Source organism: Pongo abelii, chromosome 21 (genome assembly GCF_028885655.2).
Source record: "Pongo abelii isolate AG06213 chromosome 21, NHGRI_mPonAbe1-v2.0_pri, whole genome shotgun sequence".
Classification (NCBI taxonomy): Eukaryota; Metazoa; Chordata; class Mammalia; order Primates; family Hominidae; genus Pongo; species Pongo abelii.
In genome coordinates, this window is record NC_072006.2 from 2,762,545 (window position 1) to 2,784,954 (window position 22,410).

General features: G+C 37.1%; 1 protein-coding gene across 3 annotated transcripts in view; it reads left to right on the forward strand.

The window, feature by feature from the left end:
- PLCB1 (phospholipase C beta 1) overlaps nucleotides 1-22,410 on the forward strand; it is a 750,426-nt gene that overhangs the window by 88,416 nt on the left and 639,600 nt on the right. The window contains exon 1 of one of the 3 annotated variants that reach the window (XM_054541566.2): nucleotides 21,104-21,150. The exons of the other annotated variants lie outside the window; for them this stretch is intronic. The gene's annotated coding sequence lies outside the window, so the exon portion shown is untranslated. Of the gene's footprint in view, nucleotides 1-21,103; nucleotides 21,151-22,410 lie in introns of those variants that run through there. 3 annotated transcript variants of the gene reach the window in all.

Below are 22,410 nucleotides of genomic sequence, written 5' to 3' on the forward strand. Positions count from 1 at the left end.
TGAGCAAACCAAAACCAAAGTAGTGGTGTCAATCCACTTCTTTGACATGCCACAACTAGTGGCAGATACCTCCTGTTCTCCCCCTGACCAGGGACATTCTCCCAAATGTGTCCTCTTGTGCATGGCTCACGACTGAGGTGCTTTGTCACTCCCCTTCTCTATATGATTTCAGTCTATCTGACGGTGAGTGGGTACTGTGAAGCCTTTGTCCACCTCTCCTAAACCTTGTTTTAAACCCACTTTACTGAAGGTAACATTTCCCCAGTCATTCCTTATTCACATCTCCTTTGTAAAAGAATCTGAAACCTTGACACAAAAGCCAAAGTGTGTTACAGTTCTGAGTAAAGACTCCATTAAATATGAAGAGTCTAGGGCTGGTGGATCTCTAACCCTAGGTGATCTCTGTAATAAGTGCAGTGAAAACGTGGGGTCAGAGCCTCAAGAAGTGGTAGAGTTGAAGGCCAAGATCTGCTGATTGATAACTTCGCAGAGAAGAAAGCTCAAGAAGAAACCAAGGGACTGAATGAAGAAGAAAGAAAATAGATGAGATGGAGTACCCCATCTCTCCCTGAGGATGGAAGGAGGGAGGACAGAGGAAGAGCAGCACAGAGGCTTCCAGGTGGAGAGAGAGGTGTAGCTGTTCAATAATCTGATGAAAGTGATAGGAAGGACTTTGTGAGACTGTGATATCAGTGACCTTGGACTTCTTACCAAAGTATGAAATGCAGTGTGATTTTTCCAGTAGGATGATGCATAGAGCTGAAGATCTTGAGGAAAGTTGTAAAGGAATGGTGCTATGGTTTGAATATGTCCTCCAAAGTTTATGTGCATTGGAAATTTAATTCCCAGTGCAACAATGTTGGCTTTTCAGAGGTGATTAGGTCATGCATGCTCTGCCCTTATGAATGAATCAATGCCATTATTGCAGGAGTTGGATAGTTATTGTGGAAGTGGGTTCCTGATTAAAAGGATGAGTCTGGCTCTTGTTCTTGCTCCCGCTTGCACTCTTTTGCCCTTCCACCTTCCATCATGGGATAATGCATCAAGCAGCCCCTTGCCAGATGCAGGCACTTGATCTTGGACTTCCCAGCCTCCAGAACTATAAGAAACAAAACTCTGTTTATTATAAATTACCTAGTCTGTGGTATTCTATTATAGCAACCACAAAATGGACTAAGACATGTGGGTTAACTATTGAACTGAATTTTTGATTCACATTTATTCATTCATCTATCTAATAATATTCATGCTCTTCATTATATATCCATTATATATGTTAGGGGCATGTGCAGTGAACAAGGCAAGTGTGTTCCCTGTTTTCATTGGTGGGGAATGCTCTTGCAAGTATGGTTTCTAAAAGGACAGTGTTTTATCCTCTGGGAGAGTGTTAGAGATGGGAGTATCTAAAGGTGCTTTGGGTCTTCCCTGCATAATACACATGCTCAGAGTTCAGATAGGTCATAGAGTGAGGCAGTGGTAGAGCTAACAGTTTTCATATAACTAACTTGCCTCTTTTTTCCCCAACTGGTGAGAAGCATTAGTACACGGAAAAGCACTGATTCTGGAGCCAGACTGCCTAGTTCAAATTTCAGCTTTCACCACTTACAAGCTCTGTGGCTTTGGGCCGGTGATTTAATTCCTCAGTTACCTCTAATGTACACTGGGAGTAATAATAATACCTACTTCACAGAGCTATTTTGAAGACTAAGTAAGTTAGTGTTTATAAAATATCTTGGCACATAGTAAGCACTCTATGGGTATTGACAAATAAAAATAGACCCGTAGACAAAATCTAGTGTATAAAAGCAACAGAGAGCATGAATTAGTCAGTCTCAAGGAAGGGGCAATGCTACTCCCTAGAAAATATTTCAGAATTTTGTGGGCATTTTGGTTGTTCCATGGATTGGGGAATATGGTGGGAAAGGGCCAGCACATTCCTGCACAAGTTTCAAATATTCTAGCAGATATTTATGCAGATGCAAAAAAGGCATTTTAAAACGATCTGAACTACATATAATTCCACCTTATATGTAGGTGTGTTAGTGTTTTATTAAGCTGTGAATTAGAAGTTTCAGAGTTTTATTCTACACTGGATTTCCAGGACTGTGACTGCCTTGTAAATTGAGGGATGACTTCCTTTGTTTTGTTAAGAACATTACCAAGAGTTACTCACTATTTCAGAATGTCACTGATACACCAATCCTAGCATTTGAATCCCAATGTAACGCACCTCCATCAATGTGTGACACTCATTGTGGTTCTCCTTATTTGTAGAAGCATCTCAAGACTTCACTGTGTTTTCTAGTGAAGCTGTAACCAATCACTAATATATTGAGATGCATATGCTGTTAGAATAACTTGCTTTCCTTTTACGTCTTCATTTTTAAATGAGAGTATTATATTGGCTTTTAAGAAATCATATCAGTGGCTAGATAGATTACATGATGAATACATTTTATTTTCTTATACATATTTGTTAGTGGCAGTGTTGGGACTGATATGGGTGGGAACCTCCGCTACAAGCAAAGGCCCTGGGGCAGGTGTCAGTTAGAGTTATAGAGCCTGGATAGTTGTTAGAAGGTGAGATGCTCTCTATAAGGGAACTACTGCTCTGCATAAGGAAAGCATTTGTTAAATGGGCAGGAACTGTAACCTGAGGGATTTCGTATAGTGTTAGCTTTCCAAGCTCTGGTTTGTTGATGTAAGATACTGACAGTTCTCTTTAAACCTTTGCAAACAAGGTAGAAGCTCATGTCTTTCTGATAGTGAGTAGTCACTACACCTAAACCAACAGCTCAGATTTATGTCCAGATCTATTTACATACTCACACAATTCTAGAGTTAAGTTCACTTGCTCACACAAATGTGTGTTATTTGACCCATTTCTCCCACAAATAAAAGTTGCTTTATTAGAGGGATAGATAAGAATTTGAATTGTTATATGCTAAAGACTTATTTTTTCACATTGATGCATTTGATATATCATTATTTATAAGTAGTACATGTGGCCCATTTAAATAATGTGAGGGTTTCATAAGTGATTTTTTCTTTGGGTTGCAAACTATTGACAGATGGGGAGTCAAATTTGAATATCTTTGTGCTCTTGTTAACTAAAACAATGCCTGGCATAGAATAAGAATGCAATGCATCTTTGATAAATGAATGAGCCCTTATTTGTGGGTTGGCGGATTTGGGAATGTAAATGGAGTTAAAGTTATACATTCTAGATTCTACTTCCTGATCTGTCACTTAACTGAGTTTTGAAGTTTGAGAAATGACTTAAAATCTTGGTATCATCATCCAAAAACTGAGATTGGTATCACATGCCCAGGTTATGTATAACATTTTTAAGATCAAAAGAGAGAAGACAGATAAAACCATTTGAAATCCACAAAGAGCTAATCAAATACAAGGTTTACTAAATTCCACAAAAACAATAGAATCAGATTAGGGGCTTATTCAGAGAGAAATGATGCATTAACTAGGGGTTTAGTTGGTTGAATTAGTGTTCCCTGCAAATTCACATCCACCTAGAACCTCAGAATGTAACCTTATTTAGAATATAGTTTTTGAAGATAAAATTAGTTAAGATGAGGTTATATTGGATCAGAATGGACCCAAAATCCTATGTGGCATCCTGATAAGAAGAGGAGATGATACATGGGGAGTCACAGAGAAGAAGGCCATATGATGGCGGAGGCTGAGATTGGGGTGATACAGCTGCAAGCCAGGGAATGCCAAGGACTGCCAGGAGCCACAGAAGCTAGGAAGAGGCAAAGAAGGATTCTTCCCTGGAGCCTAGAGAAGGAACATGGCCCTGCTGACAACTTGAGCTTGGACTTCCAGCTTCCAGAACTGTGAGAGAATAAATGTCTGTTGTTCAAAGTCACCCAGTTTGTGATACTTTGTTATGGGAGCCCTAGGAAACTAATACAAGTGATCATTATTTTTTTCCTCTTCTGAAGAAAAGGACAGGATGAGAGGTGAAATAATGCTTCTGGAAATTTGCCTTGTGTCCTGGCATCAGTACAATTGGCCAGACCTTTATGGAAATAGAAGCAGTTAGCCTAAGGTTTAAAAGTACTGGCTTTGAGACACAGATGAGATTATGGTTTCATCACTGGCAACACTCTGGGAAGTTGGGAATCTTCCACTTCCCACCTGTAAACTCCAAGTGATGATAGCTGTATCCAGTCTATTAGTTGACTTGAAGGTTAAATGAAATAATATATGTAGCTTGAATATATGCATACATATATCTTGGAATAATACCTTCTCAATGTTAATGATTATTACTATAGACTAGGTAACTTGAGGCAACCATAGTTCAGTTCCAGATAGCTCTAGTTTACAAGACTGTGAGCCAAGAACTTAAAAAAAGAAAGGTGACATTTTTCATTTTGATTCAGGGCTCGATCACCTCTTTGTCAGAGCATCTGAATTAGCATTTGTCATCATGATGATGATAACCAAAACTGGTCAATTAACTTCACTTGGCTGATTTGCATTCTAATTGCAATTTTTTTAATAAATCTTTTAAGTAACTGCAACTTTTGGGCACTATTTAATAAGAACCAAGAAATTGAAAGTGAGGAGCTTGAAAAAGTCCTTGAACCTTACAATTTCTTTACAGATTCTGTATGTTTCACAATAAAAGCAAGGTTTTAAATCTCAGTTATCATGAGAAGGTTCCAGGCTGGCTCTTTGCCAGTGTGTTTAATTGAGAGATGAACATGTCAGATTCATCTCTCACACACTATCACTATCACTGCCCTCTCTGAGCTCAGGCTGGGCTCTTCTGTCCCCAGTCAATAAATAATTCTTCATTAGGTTTAAAATCTCAAATAGCAACCTAAGTGCATTAACGAAATATGTATTATATGAGAAACATTCAGAGAAGAGAAGTTCAAGGTCAAAGCTAAAATTTACACAGAGTTTCAATATTTAAATGGGTCTGAAAACTCCATATTCCATAGCCCTGTACATTTACCTATACTCCTCAAACATCTCTTTGCATAATTACTTATGCTGAATTGAAGCAAAAACATCAAAATGTCTGGAAATTTAGGTTTCACTTTCCATTATTTTTCCAAGAACTTTTAATAAATATTTTCAAAACAGCTTTAATACTATATCTCATCATGCAGAAATCATGCAAAGAGGCTCATTTACATGCTTCTTGGTTCCATAGTGGTTGTATGCTAATTACACCTACATACTTTCTGAACCTAACAAGACAGTGTTTATAATTTTGCTTCCAATGCTAATATGTATTTTAAAGAAATTCAGATGGAAAATCATCTTTAAAAACACCTTATTCACATGTTTACCACTATCAGTGCTTGTTATTAATTTCTGAAGTTCTGAGTTTCACTTCTCTTCAGCCTAGCTTCCTTTAGCATTTGCCATTGTACAGATCTGCTGGAGAAAAGTTCTCTTTATTTTATTCTGTTTAAAAATGTCTCTATTTTTCCTTCATTTCTAAATGATATTTTTTTCTAGATATTGGAATTCTGGGGTAACGTAGTTGTTTCCTTTCAATACGTTTATGATATTTGTCAACTTATTGTGTCCGTTGTCATTAATCACTCAAATTCGCAGTTCACGTCTAAGTAATATTTTGTGTTACTCTAGTAATTCAAAATTTTCTCTTTACTTTTGTTTTTCAGCACTTATACTATGATGAATCTAAACATGAATTTCTTTGTATTTATTCTACTTGCTTTTTGCTGAGTTTCTTCAGTCTGTAAATTCATGTATTTCACCAAATTTGGCAAAATTTTGTTCATTTCTTCAAATATCTTGTCCCACTCTCTTTCTTCTCTTCTTTTGGGACTCCAATTACATGCTGTTAGACTTTTTAATGTTGCCCTATTTTACATTATTTTTAATAATTTTGTTCAATATTTGTCTTCAATATTGTAATCAGATGCAAGTAAACTGGCTTTCTCAACCTTGATTACATCAGCCTTCTCTGTGAAATAAATTCAATCCTTTACTACACAGTATTTTTTTTTACAACAGCTATTCAACAAATGTGTATGTCATCCTTTCTGTAAATGTGCCATGGTAATAGTATTTGATTAGCTAAATTATCATTTCACTCATGAGTGATTACCTATGTCCATATGTCTACTGCCTGTCCTAAGTTGAACAGTTTTGTCCACTTAAAACAAGCAAACTTCCACTGATGGGTAAATGTTTCAACTTTACTGTAGCTTGCAGCAGTGCCTCTGTTAAGTGGAATTCTGCTTCTGCCACAGCATCAATAAGCTTTCCTGTGTATGTCCCATATAAGGACCTGGTTGCATTTCTATTATAGAAGCCATAGTTGCCCTGCTAAGGAGTCTTGCCCTTTCAGGGAATTTGTGCTTCAAATAAACTGCCAAAACTCAGGCCTTCTTTGAACATTTATATTGTCTCACAGCTCTATTTAGAACAGGCTGTAAGATCACTCTGTCCCGAGTAAGACTTGAAGACTCATTTTTACCATCACATTGGATAATACCCTGCAAGCCAGCCCTTTGGAGGAATCAAAATTGAACAATCAAGCCTGAGGACTTGATAGAGTCTCAACTTTGACCTTTTAGTTTTTTTTTTTCTCTCTCAATCTTTTTCTTTCTTAGAAAATAGAAAAATGACTGCTTACTACTGATTGTAATGTGTCTCAACTTTTGAAATTCAGCCTTAAACTTGTTTTACTGTGCACATTTGCTTTTGTTGAATTAAGTCCAGGTCTCTTCATTTCCCAGGGCAAAAAATCTTGGTTAAATTCCATGGGAAAGGATTGTGTTTTGGGTATGTAAACATCTATCCAAATACTTGTAGAATTCAAAAAGAGCATACATTCTTAAGAGTGACTCAATTCAAACACATGCGTGCAGATTAAACGTCTTCTTTAAGGAAGCATATAGTTAATAGTTTTAAAAATGAATTTCCCCAACCTGATTCAAAGAACTCTCATTCTTCCAGAATAAAATATATCTTAAGTTCAAGTAGGATAATTAGCCTCACCCCTACAGTGCTTGCTTGGCGACTAGCAATTATGCTCTAGAAAGCACAAAAGGTATAGAATTAATAGGTAAATTTTAGTGAGATTTGGCATGTGTGAGGTTAGGGGAATTTTTCAAAGTTGCTTATAAAGTTGCATACAGTTTCAAATTGTTTTCATTTTGAGTTATTTTGGTTAAAAACAGAAACCACATTTTAAACAAGCAGTCTGCTTAATGTAAAATAAACATGTAACTTAATTTGCACATTTGTTCGGTGCTTGTTTTGGAAATCATTGTGGTCAAATGGAAATAATTACAGAGGCTTCTGAGCCAGGTAGATGTGGATTTGAGTCCTGGCTTACTAATTCTGTAGCATCAGGTAAGTTTCTGAGCTCTTCTTAACCACCATTTCTTTTTCTATAAATTAGAAATAATTGTATCTATCTTTAAGGGTGGATTAGAGGGTTAGCAGTTCAGTACCCACAGGGTTTTTAATAAGTACTTTGAATTTTGAGAATAGACAAGACCAAAACATTAAAGTATTTTGCTTTTGACTAATAACTTCTAGATTATTAGTCTAATAACTTCAGGTTGTTCACAGTGATCTTGATCTTGCTGGGTTGAGGCAATTGAGACTATATTTTGAAATCTTTTTTTGTGAAGTATACACCACACATAAAATGTATAAACCATAAATGTTAATGAATTTAATAGTAATAGACACCTATGTAATCATCACGCAGCATATCAGCTTAAAAAAAAACTTTTAAAGAACTTTTTGATGGTGTTATAACAAAGATATAGAAAAGTGAACAAATCATAAAGTTTATAATTCAAAATAATTTTCACAAAGTGAACAACCTCATAACCATTGCCTGATCAAGAAATAAGACATTTCTGGCAGCATCCCCCCACCCACCATGCCACCCCTAGAATCTCCGTGTGTTCTTTCTATTCACTATCCATCCTCACCAAGGTAGAATATTCTGACTTCCTTTCATTAGATGAGTTTCGCCTGCTTTTGAACTTTATATACATGGAATCACAGTGTGTGCTTATTTATGTCATGGCTTCTTCAGATCATTATGCTTGTGATATTCATTTTTTAACCACTCATTATGGAAAATTTCAAATGTACACAAAAGATGAGAAAGTATAGTGAAACTTAATGTGTCCATCACTTCTTTAAAACCATGCTTAACTCATAAATACTTTGATCTAAACACCGACTTAATTCTCTGCTGCTCCCAAGGCAATGGATTATTTTCCCCAAACATCCTATCATTTCCTCCATGAATATTTTAGTAAGTATCTCAGCAAGAAAAGGATTCTTTTTGTCACATCTATGAACTTAACAGTAATTACATGTTTTCAATATCCTGTCTTGGATCAACATTTCCCCATTGTGTCATAAGGGTTTTTTTGTTTTGTTTTGTTTTGTTTCTTCTGTTTTGTTTTTTTCTGCAGTTGGATTTTTTGCAATAGGGTCTGAATGAAGTGTGAAGATACATTATTTTAAATGCCTAATTGTAAATTGGGGGAGAGTCCCATTTATATAAACTGAATCTTTGAGTTCTTTATGGCTCATGTGAAGAAAGAAACTTTCTGCATATTTTCAAATTAAATATGTTGAGGCTTATAGTATTTTAGAATATTAGAATTTGAGATAGTCTTATACTTTCTTGATATCTTGTGTCTTGGCATACTTGGAATCCCCTCTGTGTTTTGAAAGTGAACTTTTAGCTTCACCGACTTTTTCACCTTTGGTATTATAGAGTCTACTTTTTGCTATTTTTGCTCTCTTGATTTACCTGCCAAGTAGCAGGCACAATGGGCAATTTTAGCTCAGCTCATCTGAAGAAATTCATCACTGAGACCTACAAAAATTCCCTGAAAGAAACAGAGAAAGCCGAGGTGTTCTCACTTTCAGTTCTCACTTTTGCCGGTTGGATGGGACAGTGACTTTAAGGATATAACAATACAGCTGACACGATTAGGTGTTTGTTTAAATGATTTTTCATTTAAAGTTTATCTTTGTTTAAGCTGACCACAGCAAATATTTGATGTTACCAGTTAAATATCTTGCAGTCTTTTCATGTTTAAAACTTTTTCAGCCTGAAGTTTCTGCCTCCTTATCTGTAACCTGTACAAGGGTTTTCCTCTCTGTTTCTTCCATCACAGGATGGTGTCTAGGCACATGGGAAGGGCCATCTTATTCTTGCAGTTGTCACTGGTTGGTTGAGGGCTCTTATATTGTTTAATGTCAAGCCAGGTCTTCTGTGGTTATTGAAAATTAAGTGTTTTTTGCAGGTCATTCTCAGACCCCTGTTGATGATCTTCACTGTTGCTTCAAGCCATAAGCTTACCTTTCACTGTGAACTCTGGCCCCAACCCCAGACCTACTTCTGTTCACCAATCCTACAGCTTCCTTTGGTACTTGTGCACTCCCAGTTGCTTTCTCTCCACTAGCTGTAGTGTGCTGGACCCTGTGAGGTCACCTTTGCCTGGTCACCTCCCTCACCTTTGCCATTTGATTGTGCCCAGGTCATATTGAGCACACTGCCAGGAGGAAGATTGAGCTTGGAGGACATGAATGAGGAGAAGCTGGGGGCCTATAGCAATGATTTTAGAATCACTGATACAAAGTTGGATGCTTTCCTCATATCTTCTGCATTTCCCTGAAGAAGTTTCCAGGACCTCTCTATCTCCTTTATATTATAACCTCCTACTTCCTTCTCCATAGCTTGTTTCAGTCTTCCAGAATTGATGCAGTGACTTCCTTTAAATTAACAGGTAATGTGAAATAGTCTAGTTGCCAAATTAAAGAGAAATAAAAAGGAGCAAGTAAAACTAATTTTTTTTTTTTTTTTTTTTTTTTTTTTTTTTGAGATGAAGTCTCACTCTGTCTCCCAGGCTGGAGTGCAGTGGCACGATCTCAGCTCACTGGAACCTCCAGCCTCTGAGTTCCAGCGATTCTCCTGCCTCAGCCTCCCAAGTAGCTGAGATTACAGGCACCTGCCACTGCGCCTGGATAATTTTTTGTATTTTTAGTAGAGACGGAGGTTCACCATCTTGGCCAGGCTGGTCTTGAACTCCTGACCTCATGATCCACCCTTCTTGGCCTCCCAAAGTGCTGGGATTACAGGCGTGAGCCACCGCGCCCGGCCAAGTAAAACTAATTTTTAAAATATTTTTATTTAGCCTAAAACATCTGAAATATTATCATTTCAACATGTAATCAATATAAAAATTTATTGAGATATTTTACATTCTCCTTGTCTTCTTTTTTGGGGAAGGAATGGGTACAGAGTCTGGATCCCAGAGTGTGTATTTTTCCCTTACAATACACCTCAGTTTGGACCAGCCACATTGCAGGACTAGAGGCTACCACATTGGACAGAATGAGTCTAGGTCATGAATGAGGAAGCTTCTAGATAATTTTAAGAGAAAAGCAAAAACAATAAACAAACTCTTAGGATGGTGCGGCTTTGCCTGTCTACCTTAGCATTTCATTAACTCCAGGTGCCTGTTTCCCACTGCCACTTGATATGTAAAATTTGTCTTCCACTCAACCAGGCAGATTTTTGATCACAGAAATTAAGCCTCTGGTTTCCTCTCAGTCCGCCCAAACACATAGCACACTGCTGACCTCACAGCAGGTACTCCAACCAACCAATCCCTGAATTAAAATCTGATTACAGGCAGCTGCTCGATGCCTTGCCACTTCCACTCTCAGTGAGTCCATTTTATTTGTCTGACAGCAAAGCTCCAATTCTGTCTTCGTCCCTACCAACCCACACTTTTACAAATTGCTTTTTAGCTTAATGTTGAAACAGCCATGCTTTAAAAATATCATTTCATTATGTACAGTTTGGCAATCAAGAAAGAAAAATTCCCATAGGACTCAAATGAAGCAAATCTAAAAATTTAGGACTGAAGCTCGGGAATGGTCAATCTGATTTGAATGCTCTCAAGAGTCCACATAAAATATATGGGCTTAGCAAACTTTCTGGGAAAACCCACTCAAAGAGACGACTTATTGATGCATGGATGAAGCAAGAGTGACTCCCAGATTTTATCCAAAAATATATCTCATGATATATGAAAATGATCATTCTAGTTAAATATATTCTAATGATTTGAACATATCTAAATAAGTTGGTTCTATCCCTCATAAAGTCTAATGACAAACTTCGGAGACTTAAAAAAGTATGAAAAATAAAAGTCCAACTCTGGAGGGTGAGGCAGGAGAATTGCTTGAACCTGGGTGGGGGAGGTTGCAGTGAGCCGAGATTGTGCCATTGCACTCCAGCCCTGGCGACAGAAGTGAGACTCCATCTCAAAATAAGTAAATAAATAAGATAAGATAAAATAAAATAAAATAATAAAATAAAATAAAATAAAGATGAATAACAATTGGCCCATACAATTTTTACCCCAGCAGGAGGATGTTTGGTTAAATGGCCAGCATTGATTATTGATACAAGTACCCACCTCCCCACTACCTCATACACCCACTCAGTCAGCAAAGTTTGTAGAGCACATCTTTTTAATTCCCCTCAAAGCTGCACTTTCCTCTCTGTTCCCTGCCATCCGTCTATCCATCTGGATTGCTGGAATGGCCTCCTGACAAGTCTCCTTGCCTTCTCTGTGCATCCCCACCCCCGCATTTGTCCTCCAGGTCAGTGTTTCAAACTCTCTGGTTTTTGTTTTGTTTCGTTTTTGAGACTGGGTCCTTCACCCAGGCTGGAGTGCAGTGGCATGATCATGATCACAGCTCACTGCAGCCTTGACCTCCCTGGCTCAAGTGATTCTCTCACCTCAGCCTCCCACAGAATACTGGAATTACAGATGTGCACCACCACGCTCCACTAATTTTTTTTTGTATTTATTTATTTATTTATTTGTAGAGACAAGGTTCATGTTGCTCAGGCTGAACTCTCCACTTGTTTTTCAGTTTTTAATTTTTTAATTGGCATATAATAATTGTACATATTTATGAGGTACATAGTGAGTTTTGATACATGTCTAGTGATCAAATCAGGGTAATTAGCATATCTATCACCTCAGAAGCTCACCATTTGTTTTGTTGGGAACACTCAAAATCCTGTCTTATATATATTTGAAAATATATATAATTTTTGACTACAGTCATCCTACATTGCTATCGAACACTAGAACTCATTCCTTTCATCTAGCTGTAATTTTGTGTCCTTTAACAAATCCCCCCATGCACCCTTCCCGCTACTGTTCTCAGCCTGTAGTAGCCACTGTTCTACTCTACTTCTAAGAGATCAATGTTTGTAGCTTCCGTATGTGAATGAGAACAAGCAGTATTTATCTTTCTATTCCTGGAGAAGAGCAGGCTTTTTCCTGAATACATTGCTGTCCAATATTACTATAAAACATAATACAAATGAATTATTTGAAAAATTAAATGAGAAAAACCCAGGCATGCAAAATATTAAAAAATATTTAAAACATTATTTAAAAATTTAAACAATTATTTATTTAAATAGACTAAAATTCTCTCTCAACTTGCTCTGTAAGTTCCCATATTTACTCTGTTTCTGTTCTTATCTTCCTGTGAAATTTTAAAACAGCTTGGTTCATAATTCAGGTAGCACTGATATAGATCCGCACAGTCCAGTACTATAGCCAGTACTAACATGCAGATGTTTAAAGTTAAATTTCAATTAGTTTAACTTAAATTCATTAAAAATTCAATTCCCCCATTGCATTAGCCATATTTCGGGTGTTCAGTAGCCACGTATGGCTAGTGATAACTATATTGGACATCACAGATATGGAACATTTCCATCATCGCAGAAAGTTTTATTGAACAGTACTGCTGTAGACCCTTGCTACTTACAGAGTGGTCCATGAGCCAGCAGTTCTTACTTCACACGAGAGCTTGCTAGAAATGAAGAATCTGAGCTGGATGCAGTGGTTCATACCTGTAATCCCAGTACTTTGGGAGGCCAAGGTGGGGGTGGGTCGCTTGAGCCCAGGAGTTTGAGACCAGCCTGGGCAACATGGTGAGAGCCCATCTCTACAAAATAAAATAAAATAAAATAAAATAAAATAATTTAGCCAGATATGGGGACACACACTTGTAGTCCCAGCTACGTTGGAGGCTGAGGTGGGAGTATCACTTGAGCCCAGGAATTCAAGCCTGCAGTGGGCCATGATCACATCACCACACTTCAGCCTAGGCAACAGAGTTGAGACTTTGTAGCAAAAAAAAAAAAAAAAAAAAAAAACCAAAAAACAAAACAAAATGAAAAACCTAAAAAACAAAAAACAAAGTAGGCCTAAACCTCTTGAAACAGAATGTGCAATTCAATAAGTTCCTTAGGTGACCCCTATGTACTTTAAAAGTAGAAGCCCTATTCTGGGACGTTTCTAGGACAATCTAAAGTCCAAATCTAATCAGACTATCCTACTAATCCTTTTAAATTGATACATAATATGTGTACATGTTTGGGATACATGTGGTTATGGGATATACGTGATCTTTTGGTACATGCTTAGAATGTGTAATAATCAAATCAGGGTATTTAGGATAGCCATAACCTTCAACATTTATCATTTTTTTGTGTGTGTGCATTGGAAACATTTCAAATCTCTCCTAGCTATTTTGAAATAAACAATATATACAATGTATCATTGTTAGGTGTAGTCAACCTACTGTGCTGTCCAACATTAGAATTTATTCCTTTTATCTAACTGTATATTTGTACCCACCACTAATCTTTCCATAGCTTGCAAGACCAGCTCTATCTAAAGTGGTAGGCATTAGCCACATGTGTTAATTTCAGTTTAAGCTAATTAAACTTAATTTACATTAAGTTTAATGTCAATTAAACTTAAAGTTTAAAAATCATTTAAAATTCAAAAATTATTTTCCCAGCTCGCCAGTCACATTTCAAGTACTCATTTGTTGCATCTGGCTGGTGGCTACTGAGTTGGACAGTGTAGATATAGAACATTTTCTTAACCGCAAAAAGTTTGATTGCACATTGCTGATTTAGACTCTAGTTTAACATCCAGAGATCTCATCATCTAGCAGAACTACCCCCTGCCTACCTCTCAAGCCTCCAAACCATGGTGCCCCAGGTTGGCCCTTGTCTCTAACACAATAAGTTATGTAATTTAGTTCCTGTGCACCATCACCCCCATTGTTTCTTTACCTTGACCACTATTTTTCCATTCCCTTCTTTCCATTCATTTCCCCATAATCTTCAACTAATCTCTGTGTCAAAATTTACCTCATGGTCAGCTGCTCCAGAAAGTTTTTCTAGAAACCATCCCATGCTCCAACCCTGCCACAATTTAGACTGTCCCCTTTCATTTCTTAGGTAGAAGCCTATGTATGCATGTATCACATGCTTTTGCTGTTGATTTATTCTCTCCATTTAGATCAGCATTTCTCGGCCTCAGCACTATTGACATTTGGGGCCAGATAAGATATCTCTTTCTTGGGAAAGTAGACAGCTGTCTTGTGAGCTGTAAAATGTTTAGTCTCATTCCTAACCTCTACTCACTGGATGTCAGTAACCTCCCCAGTTGTGACCATCAGAAATATATCTGCATATTGTCACATGTTCCCTGGGGAGCAAAATCACCAATGCATAAGAACCACTACCTTAGACTATCTGTTTTCTAAGGAGAGCCTCTTGAGGTCTGTGAGACACTTCAAACCACAGCACGGTACATAGGTCCTGCACACAATTGGCACTATGTTGGTATACATGCTGAATGAATGATTGATTAGGAAATCTGTTGTCAGCAGGTGTTTCCTTTCTTCTTTCCTTGCATCCTTTGTTTCTTCTTTCTTTTATTCTGCTTCTTTGCACAGTAAGCAACACATTCCCAAGTCTAATTCTATTTCATGAGTGAACCCACTGACCAAACAGGAGAGCCCTGCAGGGCTGTCATTGATCGTAGGTGTCTCCCGTGGCCAGTTGGTTTGGTTGGCTGATCCACAGTAGAGGGATAGACAGAATTATCAACCTCTTAAAATGAAGACTGGGACTGGGAATGAATCGGATGTAACAGCCTCCCTGTGATGCTCGGTTTTATTAGCTATTTTATATATACTGTATATATGTATGTAAAATAGCTGTATCTTATGTAACTATTTTATATAGCTTTTAGCTATGGGTCAGAGTCGCTGATCTATCAGCTTTTCAGCCAGCTGTCAACACACGGTTTCAGAATTTGGAAAAAACCTAAAAGATTATGCGTTCCAGCAGGGCTTGGTGGTGTGCATCTGTAGTCCCTGCTATTCAGGAGGCCAGGGCAGGAAAATTGCTGAAGCCCAGGAGTTCAAGGCTGTAGTGCACCATCATGGTGCCTGTGAAAAGCTACAGCACTCCATCCTGTCCAACATAGCAAGAGCACATCTCTTTAAAAAAAGAGAGCGAGAGAGAGAGAGAAAAGATCATGCTTTCAGATTCCTCATTTTTTTCTACATCTGGACACTTTCCTTAGGTCCCATTCCAGCCATCATTAGCATCTTAAGATAAACATAGAATTTTGAGGTTCCATCATTTATAACCAATCAAATGCAAAATTATAAGACAGTGATGTTCTTGATTTGAAAGCTCTAAACTCTGATGTCTGCTGCTCTGCTCTTCACTAGTAAGTTCCCTGGCACTAGAGCAATGTTATAGGATGGTGACCTTGTTTAGCTCTACCATATTTCTCGAGCCAAGTAGAGAAGAACTGGAAGTTCTCTGCCATCCAAGCCTGCAACAGCTTTGGAGTCTCTCGTTTGCTTTGCTCTTCTTCTATCTAGAATCCTCTCAGAAGCCTGATCCCCTACTTCGTGCATTCTGAAAGTCTGGGCCTTATAGTATTTGTGCTTCTTGCTGGGCACCATTTCTGCCCAGTGTTACCTGGTATGTCTTTACATACCTAGCTCTAATTGTCCTAATATTGGCATTCTCTTGTTTTGGACTGGAGGAAAGATGGTTAAGTCCTCTCTCCTTTCTTGGTTTAGCACTTCTTACAATGTTTTTCTAGATTTGACCTACCTTTAATCTCTGCAGGCATGGTCCAATACCCTTCTAGCAGCTGGTGCTGGCATTGCAATGTGAATCTGCCACTATGCTATGGGCTGGGCTCTAAGTGGAAATATGTATACATTTTTTCACTGCAGAATCAGCTCCCTCCCTCACTCCAGGAGATGCTTGCCTCAGCCCTGTCACACTCTTGGTCCTAGGCAGCTTTCAGCTTCCTCTGTAACTCAACCACATGGCCAATTAGATGGATTGAGAGCATGACCACCAAATCACCTGGGATCCTACTAATCACAAAACCATGAAGCTTTGTTACAGTCATTTATTCAATCCCATCAAATATTTATCAAATACCCGCTCTGAGATAGCTCCAGTGGATACAGTAAGATGTCACATTCATCAAGCTGCTGGTCATCTAATGGGAATAATAATGAAGCAAAAACATGATTATTGTGCAGTGAGAAATGGATATACAAAGGGATATGGAACACAGATAAGGAGGAAATCAGAGAAAGACAATAAGAATGAATCCTTTTTAGTAACAGTGTACTGTGTACCAGGCAAGGTGCTTGTAATTTCTATATAGTTTACATTTCTATTTAAAGTCTCATGACAACTTGATGAGGCAGACAGGCATTCAAAAATAGTGGAAACCCTCCTTAGAAATTGATACTTGGTTAAGTTGATTATTTTTTTTCTTTCCTTTACCTTTTCTTGAAATATAAAATGCAGTTAAAAGGGTACCCTATTCTAAATAGTATAGCTCAGTGAGTTTTTACAAGATGAGCACATCCCTATAACCAGCAGTCTGATAACCACATTAAGAAACAGGACATTTCCTGCATCCCAGAGGTCCTCACATCCCCCTAACTGTACCCTCTTCCCACCACCCTGCTCCCTTCCTGAATTCTGCTGCCTTTTACCCAAGGCTAATCTCCTGGCTTTAACAGCATAGATAAGCTGTGCCTGTTTTATTCTTTACCTCAATGAAACAAACTCATCTACTCTTTTTGTGTGTGTGTCTGCATTTTTTCACTCAACGTGGTGTTTGTAAAATTCATCCCACATTGTTGCATGCGATTGTAATTCTCATTGCTGTATAATATTCCATTGTGTGGATGTTCCATTTATTCGTTCTACTGCTATGGGCAGTTGGATACTTTCATTTTTGGATCATAGTTCATAGCATTGGTTCATATTTTCTTGCACACATGTAAAAATTTCTGCTTGGTGTGTGTCTTAGAGTGAAACTGCTGAGTTATGGGCATCTGTGGGATTGAAGGTGGAATGGGAAAAAGACGTACGCAATCAGCTCACGAGCTGGTGACACTGCTGGTAAAAGGGAGTGCCTATACCTAGCTTTAATAGATACTGCCAAATGGTTTTCCAAAATGGTTTAAAGGTGTTGAGTTTTGAGGAGCATGCAGGAGTTAACCGGAAGGTTAAAGTAATAATAATAATAACAACAACAATAATAAAAGGGAACAGGGTGGAGTTACAGAAATAGTGTTACAGAAATACGCAGTGTATGATCGTCAAATTTGGTTGTTACTGGCTAGCTGGGTGCATGAATTTGCAATCCTGTCATGTGTTCATTTTGCTTATTCTTCCCTGAAATTTCCAGCTGCTAATGGAATGTAACACTTTACCCTTTTTGAACTTCTTCCTTCTCAATGCAGTACCACATTAAAGGTCAACTGTGAAATTTCCACATCCTATTAAATACTATTCCTAGAGCTGGATATAATATTTCAGAATGCTACTCCTGTTCCAAGGCATAAGCATACTTTAGTGAACATGAAATTCTGTGTTTGAATATCCAGATTTTTTTTTTTTGCCTCTATTGTCTTTGCTTTGACTTTGTGGATCTGGCAATGGTTGATAAATTGTTTTAGAGTAGAAGATCACTAGATTAAAAACAGTATTTAACTAAAAATAGACCTCTTGGCTGATTATCAGTGTCTCAAGAGACAGTGTGAGTGAATGTGTTTCTTTTTGCCATGATGCTAACTATCACCCGGAATATAATGCTTACTGGCTTAACCCTTTTGTTTTTTATATTGTGTTTAGAATGTATATGTCTTCTTGTAAGAATCCAATTTGAGGGGTTCAGAATCACATAGTGAATATGCCTGATGAGTACTGATTTTTCAATAATGATTTTTACATGTTATGTCTCCTCAAAGATGACAACAGAGCACCATGTTGCCTAAATTCATGTAACTTCCTTCTGGGTTAAAGTGTTTATTGGACATTTCTGAATATATGCACCATATGTGGCTATCTTTCAAAGTATGTGTCTGAGATATTATTCAGAGCCTTTTCCAGCCATTTAGAGATATATGTGGAGCTTAGAGAGAATAAAAATATAACGTGCATTATTTACTAGTAATTCACATAAAATATTCCATTTCTAAAGCATGTTGCAGAATTATTCTACTGGGTAATTAAGATTGAAGTTGTCCTTAGATAATAGCTAGCAGTATAATAAAAATACCACATAATAGAGATTGATTCTGAAATGTAAGAATGTTTTATTATTGGAAAATATATCCATATAATTATTACTTCTACAGATAAAAAGAGGAAAGCCACGTGATCATACTGATAAGGCAACAAAAAGATGTGACAAAATTCTAAATTGTGTCTCTAAATTGGGAAAGAGCCAAAGTTATTCACACACATCCCTATTACTGAACACTGCTTAATAAAATGAATTAAGCACTATAAATATTAGAAATGTCATTTTATAACTTGCATATGACATGATTGTCTACCCTGAAAAAACAAGATCAACTAAAATGTTAATCCCAATGAAGAGTTCAACACGGATATTATTTCTAAAATACTTTTATAAAATGAGAAAGTTTTTTATGTCCGGTAATCAAAAGTTAGTGAAGCTGACATTCAAAACCTCAACCTCAAATATAAAAGACCTATATTTAAAAAAAATCTTAAGACGTGTATAGGATTCTTGTATTAAATTGAAACTCTCAAGGCAATCCAAAGTAGTTTTAAATAAATAGAAGCACTATATTTCTGGAAGGAATAATATTTTAAAGATACATGTTCTTTCCAAATTAAATTACTGCAAATTCAGTTAAAGTTAGGAAGGTATTTTTCAAACTTGGAAAATGACTCAAGTTAATTTGAAATTTTTTGAAGAAACTACTAAAAAATGCTGAGGGAATTATGCCAACCAAAATTTCAAATGTAGTGTAAGACAACTAATATAGCACTCTATTGATATGGAAATCAATTCATCAGTAAAACAGAATAGAAAGTTCATAAATACACTAATTACTATAAAAAAATAACACAGGCACAGTGAATCACACCTGTAATCCCAGTAATTTAGGTGGCTGAGGCAAGAGGATGGCTTGAGGCCGGGAGTTTGAAATCAGCCCAGATAATATAGTGAGACCCCTGTCTTTAGAAAAAATTCAAAAAATTAGCTGTGGGTAGTGGTGCCTGCCTGCAGTTCCAGCTGCTCGAGAGGCTAAGGCGGGAGGATCGCTTGAGCCCAGGAGTTTGAGGTTGCAGTAAACTATAATCTCACAACTGCACTCCAGCTTGGGTAACAGAACAAGACCCTATCTCAAAATATTAATTAATTAATATAAAATAAAGATACTAAATCAATTGGGTAACACAGGATTATTCAATGAGAGGCAGAAACTACTAAAGGAGAGTAAAGACAAACTTGATAGCACCATTATTTAAAAATACTTCTACACGAAACAATTCACAATTGCCAAGTCCAAACAAAACAAACTGGAATATTTTTGCAAAATAGATGACATTTTAGAAACTTTAAATCCTTATTCTGTACTAGCCTTTATAAATTAAAGAGTAGTAGAAATATGGGTAAACGATATGAATGGGCAAGTAAACCCCCCCAAAGAAAGAAAGAAATACAAACATAAATAGATATGAGAAAGTTATTAATTTCAGCAATAATCAAAGAAATACGTACTATAACAATAATTATTTTCACCCATAAAATTTCCCTTATTTTCAAAACTAAAAGTTCCGGTGGTTGGCAATGGGGAGGTTAAATATCACTCTAAGGTATTTTGCAGATAATTTACATTGGTTCAGCTTTTCTGGTAGCCTTTGGCATATTTATCACAAGCATGAAAGTCCTCAAGCCCTTTAATTCAACAATTTTATTTTTAATGCATTATTCTAAGGAAATTATAATGAAAGTAGGCAGATATTACAAGGAAATTCATTGTAGTACTGATCAATAGTATAACAAATTGAAACATAAACTGTAAGTATTCAGCCAAAGGAATAAATTAAATAATCATGATATATGTCAATAGTGGAATTGTAGGCAGACATTAAGAAAGCTGTTACCAAATTAAATAATATATAAATATGTTCATGCTCTAGTGTCAAGGGAAATATGCAGATTACAAAGGAAAATGAACAATAAGATCTTATTTTTTAAAAAAGGAAAAATGCCTAGAAGTCATATGGACGTGCACCAAAGTAACAATGGTTTTCTCTGTCTTGTGTGATTATAAATGATTTTAATTTACTTACTTGTACTTGCCTCACATTTGCAAGTGTTTTTCTACAGCAAGCATATATTACTTTTATAACATCATGACAAAAATCATATTTCATTGTATTTTACAATAGACGTTTTGTTTTCTAAAATCAGAAAACAGAAATGAAATAATTACAACTATATCTTAATTCAGAGTTTAAAGGAGAAATCTCCATTTACTGGTTTCCCCATTACTACTTAATTGGCTAATCTAGTTTTTCATTTACCCTGATGTAGACACAAATAGAATCTGCAATATAATCAGGCACCAACCATGGGATTAATTAGCTAACTAATTACGTAAATGGGATCCCAGTTTTAACAGCCATACCTCTGCAAAAATTGTCTTTTTCTTTGCAAAAACAATGAAGTGTCAACTTTTAAAAATTAATCCTGCCAACTTCTTATAAAAAGATTGTGTAATGTCTTGGGGAAAGATTTAAGATATACAAGTTAAAGATGACCTTTGAAAGACAGACAGATTTGAATTTAATATTTGACTCTTTTCTAGGAATTTAAAATTATTCTCAAAGAAGAAAATGAATGGTCTGAAACTCAACGAAATCTTTTCCATGTGAGTTATGCACTCATGGTGGCCCTGTAGGAGTTAGAGAGGTGAATGAATTGAACCAGTAATGATTTGTACTCTTAAACTTACTGGAAGGAGAGGTGGCTTGGAGGGTGCTGGTGGGAATAGCCAAGGTATGACTGTGATTTCAGGTAAGATAATTTGAGGAGCTGACAAGTTACCTGGGTGGAAGTATCCAGCAGGCATTTGGGAATATGTATTTGGCTCCTGAATCAGACATGTCAGTGAGGTGAGTCTCATATAGGAGTCAGTTACCTAAAAGTGACAGCTAAACCTTATGAAGGCAATGACTTCCAGGTTAGTGCAGAGCCTCTGTTTGCACAGTTCCAAACCCAGGGGATGCTCTTCTCATTCTCTTATCTGAAGTTATGCTCCAGGGCTTATCATTCACATAAACTATATTATGAACAATGCTGTTTCCATCTCTCTATCATGCCAGATGTCACATACTAGATGAGGTCTCTCAGAAGAGCTAGACAGAAGTATAAGGACTCACCTTTATATATACAAAGTGAGGAACAAGACAATATGTACAAGGACTCATATTAACATACGCAGGATGAAAGGGGAAAAAGAGGTCAGTTAATTGGTTTTTAAAAAAGATGAAATAAGACAGGCTCAAGGAAAACGGAAAGGGGGCAAAATTGCGGGAAGTGTTTGGCCTGTGGTTTCAAATGTTATAGACAGACCTGAGGCAATGAAAACTGAGACAAGCCACTGGGCCTAAAAGTAGATAGAAATGGGTAATCTTAGGGATGGTGGAGTCCATTGAGTAAATGGGTTGGGGGGAAGACATCAGACCCCGAGAAGCAGAAGCTAAGGCCTGGGGAGGAATGGAAGACTATGGACTTAGAGTGTAGCATCATTGATTGAAAGACTTTTATTTATATTTAGGGAGACTAGAGCATGTCTTTAGGTAGAGCAAAAGGAAGCAGGAGAGAGGGGAACACTGAAATACAGGAAAATGAGGGGATGGTTGCGTAAACAGAAAGAACCCTAAGTGAAAGCAGGAGGAGATTGGAGCAGTATACCAGGACTGGGATGAGCCCTGGGAAAGAGAAGGAGCACCTGTTTCTCAGAGCTAGGATGAGACTGAGGTGGACAGGGAACTAACGCCTTCCAGAACAGAAATATGTGGTCTGATGGGTCATTGAATGCAACTTAAAATCTAGTTGGAATGTGATGGATGAGAAGAGACCCAAAGTCATCAATAAGCCTTCTCATGAACTTTCAGTCATTAACCTT